This window comes from Hyperolius riggenbachi, chromosome 4 (genome assembly GCF_040937935.1).
Source record: "Hyperolius riggenbachi isolate aHypRig1 chromosome 4, aHypRig1.pri, whole genome shotgun sequence".
Classification (NCBI taxonomy): domain Eukaryota; kingdom Metazoa; phylum Chordata; class Amphibia; order Anura; family Hyperoliidae; genus Hyperolius; species Hyperolius riggenbachi.
Window position 1 is genome coordinate 303743813 of NC_090649.1, and position 14759 is coordinate 303758571.

Here is a 14759-nt window from a genome sequence, read left to right on the forward strand (position 1 = left end):
ATTTAAAGCTTCTTTCTATTACAAATATGGTACTATCCTCTATTTTGGCAATGTTTTGCTAAATATGATCTTGCCTTTTGATCTGTCCATGCTAGGTACTTCAAGTCAAAGAATAAGGGTTGTTTCAGGTTGTTTCAGCCTAATATAAATTTGCTTTCTAAAAACAAAAGAGTATTTGCAATTATTAAGCTTTATGTGAGCAAGAATGTTTTTCCATGATGCATCACTGTTAAATATGCAAATCATATTTAAATTACTAGTGCATAGGTAGTTCTGGATGTGTGTCTGGATTTTAGAGGCATAAAGGGATCATTTGCATATTCAGCAGTGATGCATCATGGGATACCTTCTGTTTTAAAAAGCCAAATTTATATTATGCTTTATATTTAGTGCAGATTTTTCTAATGGACTTTGTGGTCTCTTTGAGCCCCTTTTAATATCCTAGTGGTTTTGGATCATCATGAACCTTCATGATACTCTCTTGTTTCAGGTATAATACTTTCCAGCACTCTCTCTGCTCTGTAGCTTACCAGTTCACATCATAAATTTGAATCTGAAGCTTTCCAATTGCAAAATAAGTTCTACCATATTCATCAACCTCACTGCTTTTCAAAAATTAATCTGCTGAATTTGTGTGTATTTCCCAGGTGTTTTTGTTTCTGGTTAGTAAACATAATTGATAGAACTTTATCAACCAAAATAGAAAAAAATATTTTCAACTCCCATTGATTGCACATTATTAGATGTCAGAATGGAGAAATGCTGCCTTCTGTGGGATGTTTTGGTAAAATCTTGGGTATACAGACATCTTAATCTTCTGTTCAGTGGTCATAAACTGTTTATTGACAGTGTACATACAGGAAAAAATAGGGCTCACATCTACTTTTTCTGTTATCTCTCCATGGCCCATATGCAATTCACTTTTTCACCTGAGTTTTCACCTAGGAGATAATTTTTCACCTTCTATTTAAAATAACTTTTAAAACACTTTTCAACTAAAAAGTACCAAAAAGTAAATGAAAAAGTACTATCAAAATAATTTTGAGTATTTTCTTGCTTTCTGGTGGCTTAAAATGCATTTTATCGACAAGTTTAAAAATATCACCTAGGAGATAACTCAGGTGAAAAAGTGAATAGCATATGGGCCCATATGTTTGTCCAATACAGCATAAGGACATTTAATGCAACCATATGTAAACGGAGTGAGTGAGGATTTCACAAGAATGTATCTTTTTCTCATCACATCATCCCACTGTTGTAGCTTTGCTCATAAAATACAAACTTTTTGTCCAGAGCAATAGCAGAGCTATTTTCAACTTCTGAGACGAGAATGTTTAAAAAAAAGTTAAATACCTGGCTGGATGCTGTAGCCTCAGGGGGCACCATCCACGCCCTCCATTCAGTCTGCCATGTTTTTTTTAAATTTACATCCTCTATTTGGGTCCCGACCCCATCCCTTACGTCGTCTGGATTTTCCCCAATAAAGATGGCTGCCAGTCTCACCGTGCTTGCGCAGGTCATATACCTGCAAGTGCTGTGAGGCCATGCCTCCTCAGCATGGATGGGAGCGAGGACCTGGCTGGAGGAGGATTTAGAGCTGCGCAGCCATACTCATGGCTATGTGCTGTAATATGTACGAACAGAGGCGCCAAGCAGTGTAAAACAATGTTCTAAAAATGATAAAAAGAGGGAAGTCGAGGTGGACTTACCTCCCTCTGGTAGTGGACATATACTCAAATGCAGAGTAAAAAATATACAATTTATTCACAGCTCCATAAAATCGCAATGCGTTTCGCGGTCAACAATCCCGCTTCATCAGGCAGTACAGGAGCATATAAAACTGGTTCAGGCCCATAAAGCGTGTGAGCGCCTCTGCGTACTCATGGCTATACAAACTGCACAGACATGGGGAGACTGGCGGCCATCTTTATTTTGGGAAAATCCAGAAGGATGGGGACCGGACACGAATGGAGGGTGTAAATACAAAAAAACCCTAAAAAAAACATGTCAGAATGAAACGGAGGGCGCGGATGGCGTCCCCTGAGGCAACGGCATCCAGCCAGGTATTTAACTTTGTTTAACATTCTCACCTCGGAAGTCTTTTAACAACAATTTTTCATCATAGCAACTTTGTGTTAAAAAAAAAAAAAAAAAAAAGACTTCAAAAGCGTATGTTGAAGTACCTGTACTACATGGATCCTACATGGTATTTTAAAGATAATGAGGCTGATACAAAAACTAGCATTGTGCTGTAGCTTTTTGCACAGATTACTATGCCAACTCTAGCGCCCAATGCCCATGACTTTAATGCAAAACAAATTGTTATTTTGCATCGCACTGTAGAAAGTTTTGAAAGAAAGTACTACAATTACCCAGGAACCAAAAACTTAGGCACATATATTGTTAACACACAAAGTAACACAATAAAATATGTGACCTTGTTTTTTTTTCCCCTGATGTGCTACATTTTTCTTGATGTCTTGCAGTAAAAATAGTGCATGTTAATTGCACAGACAATTTTTGAATCAAGGCCTTGGTTATTAATTATTTGTATGTGTAAAGTTACTGACATATGTTGTTTGAGGGCCTTCATTTTATTTGCATGATATCCATATTTTGCACAAAGACAGCTATAGAAACTCACAGATACCCATGATGAAGACTCACTGTGTCACTTTGTATTTTAAGGGTTTTTGTGACTCTGAATAGAAGAGGTTTACTTTCATGTAAATTATTTTCACAGCAAAACTTAGTGCAGTGGCTCAATAAACAAGCATGAGCTTTGAAAGAAGTATTTTCATAGGCCGCATTTCTGGCACTCATATAAGCAGCTACCAGTTACAGGAAGCTTCAATCTGTTTATGAAGTTACCGTTTATACACGTCTATAAGCCACCCCGTGTATAAGTCGACCGCCCAACTTTAACCTCTGACACAACCTAATAATGTGTGACCCATGGATAAGCCGATACCCCCATGTCTTCCCCTAGTCTACCCCTGTGCGTGGGCATAGTGCATCCCCCCTGTATGTGGTGCTAGTGATGCAGAGTGAAGCATGCTTGCAGAGTGCATGTATATGACTATGCAGTGCTTGTATAGCTGAGTGCATGTATATGACTATGCAGTGCTTGTATAGCTGAGAGCATGTATATGCCTATACAGTACTTGTATAGAAGAGTGCATGCATATGATTATGCAGTGCTTCTATAGCAGAGTGCATGTGTATGTGTAACATCCGTAAAGTTGGCGGCTGTGGGCATGCAGGATGCCTCCGCAGCTGCCTCACCTTGTCACTCAGGGGCTTTGCCCGTACCTCTGACGTCTAGTACGCCGAGGACGGGTCTGTCTTTTACACATGGATCTGCTGTATGGTGCGGGCGCGCGGAGACAGGACCTTTATGCGGGGAGGAGGCGCGTCAGCTGACCAGCTGGTCGGCTGACGTCAGAGGTGACTCATGGCGCTCTGGATTGGCTGATTGGAGTGGGCGCGGCCGTGGGGTCTACTCTGCTTCAAAAGCCTTCGCTGCTCACTTGCAACTTGTCTGCTGTTGCGAATACTTACGTGCGAGCGCTCAGACCTTAGATAGTATCTGGTGTGCTTTGATCTGGGAGGAAACCAAGGATTTCACACAAGACTAGGATATTATTATTACTGTATATTGATATATTGTGTATGACTCTTGCTACCATCTGACTCTGCTCCTTGATTATCGTTTCTGTACTTCTGCCTATCTGACTTTGATGCTGAACCCTGCCTGATACCTTACTATTCTCTTGCCTGTCGATTCTGTACTGTGCCTGCCCCGCTCCTTGCTGACCGTTGCCTGTCTGACCTCTCTTCTCACCAGTGAGCCCTTGTCACTAGTGAGATGCTCTTCCTGACAGTACCAACCAGCTCCTCTGGTGAGGTAAAGCCAAATCTGTCAGTTTGTGTACGGTTAGTTCTCGCCAGCTACTCTGGTGAGGTAAAGTCTAACTAATCTGTTACTGTGTTCATATTATACCCATCAGCTCCTCTGGTGGGGATTTGCTTACTATACTCAATACCCACCAGCTCCTCTAGTGGGGTTTTGCTACTCAGTCTGTTACTGTTGTACCAAGCATTACATACACTGTTGGTCGTTTGCTATACTTGTATTATTGGTGATACTGCAGATCACCACATAATCAGGTATAACGTCTGTATTATTGGTGATTCTGCAGATCACAAATAATGAGACATCTGTGTGCTACACCAATTGTTACAGTATGATTATGCAGTGTATGTATAGCAGAATGTATGTGGTGCATATTGTTGTGAAGTGTACATATAGCTACCTCTCCTCATTGGCCATCTTCCCATCTCCCTTGCAGCTCTGTTCTTGCTACAGAACCAGGCGTCAGTGTCATCTGGTGTGTGGGCAGTCATCTTCCTGCCTCCCTTGCAGCTTTTTACTCGACATCTAGTGGCCCAGTACAGAACTGCAAGAGAAACAGAAAGTGGCTCCTGGGGGCAAGAAGAAAGTCATCTAGCAAGCAGAGCTGCACGGGAGATGCTGCGAGGAATGAGGATAGGTAATTCTACCCACACACCCCCACACATCACTCGCATATTTTTTTAATATAATTTATTAGAGGAAACACGTATTTCACGTACAAGGAGAGCATAATTCCATACACCATAATTAAAACATATCTAACAAAAACTTCTCTTTTACTACCTCCTGATGACAGAAACATACTATTAAATAATATGCTCTGAATATGCGAGGTATCTAAATCCCAAATGGCATAACACTTCCTCTACCTTTTTCCATCACTTTTTCTCTCCTCCTCCAATTCCACAACAAATCAAAAAAAATAAAATAAAAAACAAATAAAAGCCCCAACCCCAATCAAACCTCTCCCCCAAGGAGTGTACAAAAGAACGTCCCACGCGTAAGACCTCCAAATTACAAAGATCTCTGCAACAGCAGTCCCCCTATTTACCAATTCCAAATATTATTTCCTCCTATTGGAGGTCTCCCCTCTCACATCCTCATAAGACTCTCATACTCTGGTGTGTTCTGAAACTCTACCCACCCCACCCACTTATTGTTGTAAATCTCCAATTGATCCCACTGGAGAGCAATCCGATTTTCCTCATCCTTCAATATATTAACGTTATCCACCCATTCTTTATGGGTCGGAGGACACATGACTAGCATAAGCTGACACTCCCCCCCACACACACACACTTTTGGGACACTTTTTGTGTCCCCAACATTCGGCTTATATGCGAGTATATACAGTAACTAAAAAAAAACAATATATGGAATCATATTGAACAGGGGCATAGCTAGAAATGACTGGGCCCCATAGCAATTTTTTTGTATCCCCCCCCCCCCCCCCTGCCAGGGCCAGGTATGGGTGGTGGTTGGCTAGGGTGACCATCTTTTGATTTCCAAAAAAGGACAATCACAACAGCATGTGGGTGTGGTCATGGGTGGGGCCAAATATACAGGACCTTAGCAGTGTGCTGTCCAACTTCGCGGGCACGGGGGGCCGTTTTCTTTTTTCACACCACATGGTGGAGGGCCGGCCGAACGACCACAAAATGCAATCAGAATCGCAGAAGATCAGAAAATTTACCCACTAAATGCAATGAGATTGGCAACAGATTTCCCCACAAATGGATTCAGATTGGCAGCATAGTTCTCTACAAATGCAATAAGATTGGCAGCATATTTCCCCACAAATGCAATCTTATTGGCAGCAGATTGTGCGCAGCATTCACCAGAAAATAATCGCTATGTGCGCAGCATTCACCAGAAAATAATCGCTATGTGCGCAGCATTCACCAGAAAATAATCGATATGTGTGCAGCATTCGCCAGAAAATAATCGCTATGTGCGCAGCATTCACCAGAAAATAATTGCTATGTGGGGGGAGAATTCACCAGACAATAATCGTTATGTGGGGGTAGAATTCACCAGACAATAATTGTTATGGGGAGCATTCACCAGACAATAATCGTTATGTGGGGAGAGCATTCACCAGACAATAATCGTTATGGGGAGCATTCACCAGACAATAATCGTTATGTGGGGGCAGTATTCACCAGACAATAATCGTTATGTGGGGGAGCATTCACCAGACAATAATCGTTATGTGGGGGAGCATTCACCAGACAATAATCGTTATGTGGGGGAGCATTCACCAGACAATAATCGTTATGTGGGGGGAGCATTCACCAGACAATAATCGTTATGGGGATCATTCACCAGACAATAATCGTTATGTGGGGGGAGCATTCACCTGACAATAATCGTTATGTGGGGGAGCATTCACCAGACAATAATCGTTATGTCGGGGAGCATTCAACACACAATAATCGTTATGTGGGGGGAGCATTCACCAGACAATAATCGTTATGAGGGGGGAGCATTCACCAGACAATAATCGTTATGGGGAGCATTCACCAGACAATAATCGTTATGGGGAGCATTCACCAGACAATCGTTATGTGGGGGGAGCATTCACCAGACAATAATCGTTATGTGGGGGGAGAATTCACCAGACAATAATCGTTATGGGGAGCATTCACCAGACAATAATCGTTATGTGGGGGGAGCATTCACCAGACAATAATCGTTATGTGGGGGAGCATTCACCAGACAATAATCGTTATGTGGGGTAGCATTCACCAGACAATAATCGTTATGTGGGGGAGCATTCACCAGACAATAATCGTTATGTGGGGGAGAATTCAACAGACAATAATTGTTATGTGGGGGGAGAATTCACCAGACAATAATCGTTATGGGGAGCATTCACCAGACAATAATCATTATGGGGAGCATTCACCAGACAATAATCATTATGGGGAGCATTCACCAGACAATAATCGTTATGGGGAGCATTCACCAGACAATTATTGTTATGTGGGGAGCATTCACCAGACAATTATTGTTATGTGGGGAGCATTCACCAGACAATTATTGTTATGTGGGGAGCATTCACCAGACAATAATCGTTATGTGGGGGGAGAATTCACCAGAAAATAATCACTATGTGCGCTGACAGCCCCCCCCCCCCCCCGAACAGCAGCCAGCACCAGGTTGCATCATGGCCGCTGGCCAGGTATGGGTGGTGGTTGGCAGCAGCCAGCAAGTCCCCCGGGCCGGCCCCCATTTCCACCAACCCACCAGCACCAGGCACTGAGGCACAACATACTTACAATGCTGCCTGAAGCTTGCGTGGGGTCGGGTCAGGTCGGTGCTCCGCTCTCCTCCTCGTCCTCGAGTGACGCTCCAGCCTCCAGGGCAGCTCCGCCTCCTCCACTCCGTCCAGACGATCGCACTCCTGCGCAGCACACTGTCAGACTGCCGCTGAGCTGAGGATAGGCAGTGGGGCACTGTGACTGTGCAGCCGGTCCGCTCCCTCCTGGTTGCACGTCGTCACCCCTCTCCGAGACTGGGTCCTCCTTCCTCCTCCCTGGCTGGCCGGCCCGGAAGCCGGAACTATAGAGTAAGTGTCGGGCCCGGCCACCAGGGAGGATCAATGCACCACCACGTAGTCCCCCTCCTAACCAGCCACTTTATCAGAGTAGGAGGGCCGGGGGAGGGCCTGCTCTTCTAAAATTATGAAGGGGGGGGGGGCCCGGACCGGCATCATTCATCATCATTGTATTATATAATTTAAAAAAAAAAAAGTACTCTGAATCCGGCAGGGGCCCCCTGTGGCGTAGGGCTACCATGGGCCCCATAGCAACGCTATGGTTGCTATAATGAATGCTACACCCCTGATATTAAACAATCATCAAGTGTCACACCTGCCACAGAAAACTTTAACATCACAGGATCATACTGCTGCTGTTCCAGTAATGTTGTATACCCCATACAATGCAACAAGTGTGATGAGGGATGCTACACCAAAGAAACATCACAGAAACTACAAAAGAGAATGAATCTACATAGGCACACAATAATAAGAGACACAGAGAAGATAATCAATGCAACTCTGTGGGGCATATTTTTTCTCCAAACCTGACACTGTTTTTTTCGACATACTTTTTCATTGTTTTGAAAGGGTTCAAAATGTTAAACATTGGTATTTTTTATATCTTAAAAGTGGAATATTTTTTTATGACGTGAATAACCCCATTTGGCTTGCATATGGTTGCCAGGCCATACACAGAGACAAGCTCAAAACTGAACTCCCTATTAGTATTTGTAGGCACTCGTTGCTGTCACTTGGTTCAAGTCAATGTTAAAATAAATAGGTTATAGGCATGCTGTAAATCAGTGGTTTGGATTCTGTCTTTTCATAAATGAAAAAGAAGAATCTACATGGGCCTTTGTCCCTTTTATATTGGAAATCATGAAACGCATTGTACGTTGCTACGCAATTTCTCTTTCTACACTGCATGCATTTTCATGCAATTGCCGACTGTCACACTACGCAGTTGTGTACACAATTTCTACCTTGGTGAAAAAAAAAAAAAAAAACTGCCGTAATTCAGACCAAAATCCAAAGGCAGGAAAAATGTTGCATGCAGTGCTTGTGGGATTGGCAAAATGGAATCAAACTGGTGGAAAAGGACCCTTAATCCTGCAGTTCTGTGGCTTTAAATGCATGTCTGGCTTTTCTGGAGCATACATTAAAGGATAACTGTACTGAAAAGAATGTCATTAATAAATTCCTTAATTTATTAAATATTACTTTACAAATTAGTCAGTGTTTGTCAGTCAGACAGTGTAAAATATTTCCTTACCCTTTCCTCCCCCTGATTTACATTTTGAAATGTATCACAGGTAGTGACATCTTAAGTGCTGTCAGGTGCAGCTCTGCTCTGTATACTTAGTGCTCCAAAGCCAGAAGAAAAAAATACCTGGTTTCCCAGAATTCTCTGGGAGGATAATTTTGCCTAACTAAACAGTCTAGGGCTAGGCTGTGAAATCAGTGGGAGTGAGGGCCTACATACCAATATACAACATTATATATTTTAGATATGGAAAGTGTGCTAATGCTGAAACCAAGATAATTAGCATAAAAGGGTATCCTCCTGAATAATTACTACATTGTACTATATGTCACTACTGTGTATCTTTAATAGGCTGCATGTTATTCGCTGACCTGAGGTGGTGCATTTTGAAAGTAACTTCTTGCCCATGTGAAGCTGAATATTTATGAATACCTTCTGTTTTAGGAAGGCAAAACCATATTTTTTAGTTGAATTAATTTACTGCAGGAAATCAGAACTTCTGCTTGGAGAGCAGACATACAGGAAAATGTTTTACTTGCAAAGCTGAGAAGGATCACAAGAGTCTCAGCCAGTCCAAATGAAAGCCTTTCACTAATGGCAATTTCTGTGTAGCAAAAACCAAGCAACAAAGCTGCCAAAATGTAGGTAATAAGCAATAATACACAAGATTAGAGCAGCCTTTCATGATCTATGGCTCTTCTTATAATTATGCTTTTATCAATGTTTAAAATTCCTGCCATTCTTTCAAACATTGCTGGGCTGAGATGTGACATTAACTCAGCGGTCCCAGAACCGCATACATTTTCACTGCTATTTTGGCAAATCTGTAGGTATTTTTTTGCAACATAAAAAGTGCAAACAAGCAATTTATTTTGCCTGTGTTCCAAAAATAAGCTACACAAAGCTAGTTTATTCAAGAGAACCTTTTCATATTTGCTTCATGCACAGAGCTCCACCTTCGGCTAACAGTCTCCTAACAACAAATGAGGAATTGGCAGATGCACAGAATAAAGTGCTCCGAGTAGCTTGCCTCGCCAAAACAGTTAAACTAAAAATGTTTATGTCCATCTTCGCTAATGACCTCAGGAGTCCTTCTCGTTTCAACATAAAGTAATCAGACGGATACTGAAGCTTGGCTGGCAAATAGCCAATCCCGTAAAATTAATAACAGATGCTGAAGTAGTCATTTGTAACAAATTTTCCTTTTCTGAAAAAGTGGCTGCTTGAAACCACTGACAGCAGTGTCTTATTTTCTTCTACTGAACACTCTGGATGGCTTCCAAATTTGTGGTACCGTACTTGTCTTGAGGAGCGAATTAATAACATACACTATTAAGCATCCACTTTTGCTGCTGTTCCCCCCCCTCTTTTTTTTTTTTTTTTGTTTAACTGCGCTCCAAATAGAGTCAAGGAGTTTACAAGTAGATTTAACACAAACTATAAATACAAGGACAACCTGTATAGTACTTTATGTTTGATATTGATATAATTTTTCATTATGCAGTTTTCATGGGTATGTAGAGTACCTATTACTTTGACCATATGTGTTTTAATTAGTCAATATTAATAAACAGAACCCGTTGAACTATTAAGTAAAATAAATCAAAGATACCCCGAAGTGAGAGACATTTAGAGGCAGAGAAATGTATCACCTTTTAAACAATGCCCATTGCCTGGCTGTCCTGCTAATCCATCGCCTGTAATACTTTTAGCCATAGACCCTGAACAAGCATGCAGATCAGATGTTTCTGACTGAAGTCTGGATAGATTAGCAGCATACTTGTTTCAGATGTGTGATGCAGACACTACTGATATCAGAAAAATGAGCAGGACTGCCAGGCAACTGGTATTGTTTTAAAAGAAATAAGTATGGCAGCCTCCATTTGTCTCACACATTGGGTTCCCTTTAAACATGACTAATACCTGTTTCACATTCACTGTAAGTTGCCTGGGTCAAGGATAATGTAAACTGTATGAAATATATTGGTTGAACATGCCCCTTCAGAGTTTTATGAAAAGCCCAAGTTTATATATACACAGCTGCTGACATCTTGTAGCCACCACTTTTAATGCTGATACTGCATTTTTTTGTTTATTTCTGCACATTTTTAATTAAGTGGCTCTGTACTGCCCGTAAATTAGTGACCATGCATATATATTCACTGTGAAATCCTACGACAGACATGTTAAGTATAAGAATAGATGCTGTTGCTAAAAATGTTTCTGTTTTTTCTGACCACATTAAAAAAAATCCTGCAGGTCACTCAAACCTGCTTGCTCACTCCCACATGATCACTCCTTAAAGGGGAACTGAAGTAAGAGGTATACGGAGGCTGCCATATTGATTTCCTTTTAATCAATACCAGTTGCCTGGCAGCCCTGCTGGTCTATTTCTCTGCTGTAGTATCTGAATAACACCAGAAACAAGCATGCAGCTAGTCTTGTCAGGTCTGACTTTAAAGTCTGAAACACCTGATCTGTTGCATGCTTGTTCAGGGGCTATGGCTAATAGTATTAGAGGCAGAGGATCAGCAGGGCTGCCAGGCAACTGGTATTGCTTAAAAGGAAATAAACATGGCAGCCTCCATATACCTCTCTCTTCAGTTCCCCTTTCAATCTCAGACACACGTACGAGGACTGTTATCTGGGAAGGAATGGGATTCGATCCTTTAGGCAACAGTTCAGGACTGTACAGACAAGTTTGCTAGTCTGGAGGCCAGTGACAAACCTATAACTATAGAGGGAATAGAAGGGGGCCACACACAGTGCACAACGGAGCAGCTTTCAGTGGGCAAGGTGGCTAAGAGAACAATGTGCTCAGGGGTCGTTTGGGCATAGGATATTGCTAAACATGGATCTGAAAGTGATGCAGTTGGACCCCTAAACACACACTAGATCGGGGTGGGCAAACTTTAAGTGCCACGGGCCACAGGCTGCAGACCACAGGCAGGATTCCTCTCCTCTCCATCCACCATCCCTGCAAAGTTACGAGCAGTGCAGTAATTACATGTTTAACTCACCTAATCACTGCTTCCAGCGCCGATCTCATTGGCCTCAGCGGTGTCATGTGACATGCCGTCAGTACGTGCAAGCGTGTCACATGACACCACTGCAGTCATGGAGATGGAGATCAATGCTGGAAGCGGTGATTAGGTGTGTTAACTCTGTAATTAAACACTGCTCACAACTCTGCATGGGGAGAGGGAAGAAGGGTCCTCCAGTGGCAGGCTGTGTTCATAGCTCTTACAGGCCAGGGGGCCAGATATGGCAGACGGGCTGTAGTTTTCCCAATAATGCACTAGATGATTGCCTGAGGTGGTCTTTATTGGCAGAGTCAGGTGAATTTAATCTAGAGTGTGGAGGTAGCTTTACCTCTTTGCTCATGCTGAATCATGCTGTTATCTTTGCAACTAAACAGCATGAGTCATCGAAAAGTGGAGGGTGAGAAGTAATTACACAGGAGGCATGTTCAGATGTGATTCAACAAGTAAGTACAGGTAGTCCCCCTACTTACGAACGCCCGATTTACGAACAACCTGCCGATACGAATGGCATATATTCTGTTTCCATGAGAACAAGTCAAACATTTTTTTTTCAAATTAGAATTTTAAAAAATTCAAAGAAAAATTGGCTTTTAAACTTGTGTAAGCAGGTACAGGGGGAAGAGGTGACACAAAGCGGGACACTGGAGGCACAGGGGACAGATGAGGTACAGGGAGCAGAGGTGACACAGAGGGGACACTGGAGGCACAGGGGGGCACAGAGGAGGTATAGGGTACAGAGACAGCACAGTGCTTTAACTTAAGAACAGATTCAGGTTAAGAAGGAACCTGCAGTCCCTATCTCGTTCGTTAACCGGGGATTACCTGTACTTCATTAGAGCTGGGAAATTAGGTTGCTTGGTTTCTGTGTGTTATCATTAAGTGATAGTTTAAATATAAAGTAATTCACAATTTTAATGCAAGTCAATGGGCTCGTTTTTTTAAAAATGTAAATCGGTCGAAAAGAGCTCTGCATCTGGCTCCTGCTTAAAACCGTTCTTCAACTGTTTTCAGTATTGTTACACAATGATCTTGTACCTAGCAAAGAAAAACATAACAAATAGTCACTTTGTCTAAGCACAGCATAACTAAACTACAAGGTTCATAAACTACATGATACAATTCTGATTCAAGTTTATATGAAACTGTCTTCTAGCAGACTATTGTTTAGTGTGCCAATCCACCACAGAAGTCTAGTGTGCACAAAAATCCTGATTTGATATGAGACTAGGACCCATATGCAATAAACTTTTTCTCCTGAGTCATCTCCTAGAAGATAACTCGTGATATTCATATTCTCTTTTCACCATAAAAATCTAATTTCAACAGCAACTGGTCTGAGTGTATTAAGTGATAAAGATGCTAAGCCTGCATTCAAAACTTTTTTCTGCTGTTATGGTTTGGAGTTATTACATACTATAGGAGCACTGGCCATAGTAGCAAACAGTGCCAAAAAGTTGAATGCTGGGAGTTCTTTTGAATGCTGGGAGTTCTTTTGAATGCTGGGAGTTTTTTTGACTGCTGGAAGTTATTTTTATCTATAATATATTCCTCCTCTTCCATTTATTTCCCTATCTAGCTGCTTATCAGAAACACTCTCTGATTACTTGTGTTTACAAGCAAGGCTGAGGTGACTCAGTGATTGGATGTGTAAATAAAAAAAAGACTCTGGGAGGTGGACAGCTAATGAATACACAATGAGTAAGAGAAGGGAGGGGGGAAACAAGAGTCAGGGAGGATATGATGTCAGCATTAGCTTGGCAAGATAGCCACTGCCTAGAAAAGTATTTTCTGCATTTCCTTTGAAAATTCACAGGAATCATTACGTGGCTAGCACAATACATCTGTTATGTAAGTAGAGGTAGTATTTATCTACTTATATATGTGGTTTTTATTTCTAGGTTAGAATGGGTGTCGCTTGTTCTTTAAAATAACTTTTAAACATTTAACAATTGAAAAAGTACCTAAAAGTTGTTGAAAAAGTACTATCAAAACTTTTTTTGAGTATTTCCTTGCTTGCTGGTGGTTTGAATGCATTTTATTGACAATGTGTGAAAATATCACCTAGGAGAAAACTTAGAAGAAAAAGTGAATTGCCTATGGGCCTAGTTATGCTATGGATCTATGGATGCTGCCGTTGTGACCTTATTCTTAAAAAATATTTTCTGAGTTCTTCTTCTGGAAAGTGGGAACATCGGATTCCCTTATCCACCATCAATTATGGGATTTTCCCATTCAAAAAAATGAACACAAAGAAACTGTTCATTCACTTCCGGGTCATCCAGGCCCAAAACTATGATAGTTGAGGACTGGCAAATGGTTCATGGAAAGGCAGCCATGTGGCACAGCAGCAGACATGACAGAAAACCTAAGAGTGAGTGGAAGCACAGCTAACCAATATCTGCATCAACTATCATGAGAGAGCTGCAAATGTAACCATCTGCTCAGTCACCATAAACATTTTAAAAAGGAAACAATGAACCACAACGATCATTTCCTCAGATGAGTCCACATTCACCAGTCTTCCTACAGTCGACGCAAATGGGTGTGGGGACAACCAATTAGAAAATTCCACCTGAGCCACTTACAACCCACTGTCAAAGATGGAGGATTTTCCCTGATGGTCTGAGGCGCCGTTTGCAGCATGGTGCGATCAGGATCAAAAGGAAAAAAGTTCCTGCAACACTATCCAACAAATGGTGTGCTAAGCCACTAAATAATGATTAGCAAGAGGGAACAATATGGCCCTTAGAATAGCACCACACATATATGTAGAAAAGTATGAACAATGTATTAATCCATCAAAACACTATATAAAGAAATAAAACCATTTAAAAAAGCGATGTCACACACCTCATGCAATATATACACAATATTGAGCTCCAGGCCATCCTGGTAATGGCAACCTTCTTGGCTCTTTGATGCAAGGTGTACAACTGTAAATGTAAAGGACAGCGCTACAAAACTAGTAATGGGACAACTATTTCAAATTAA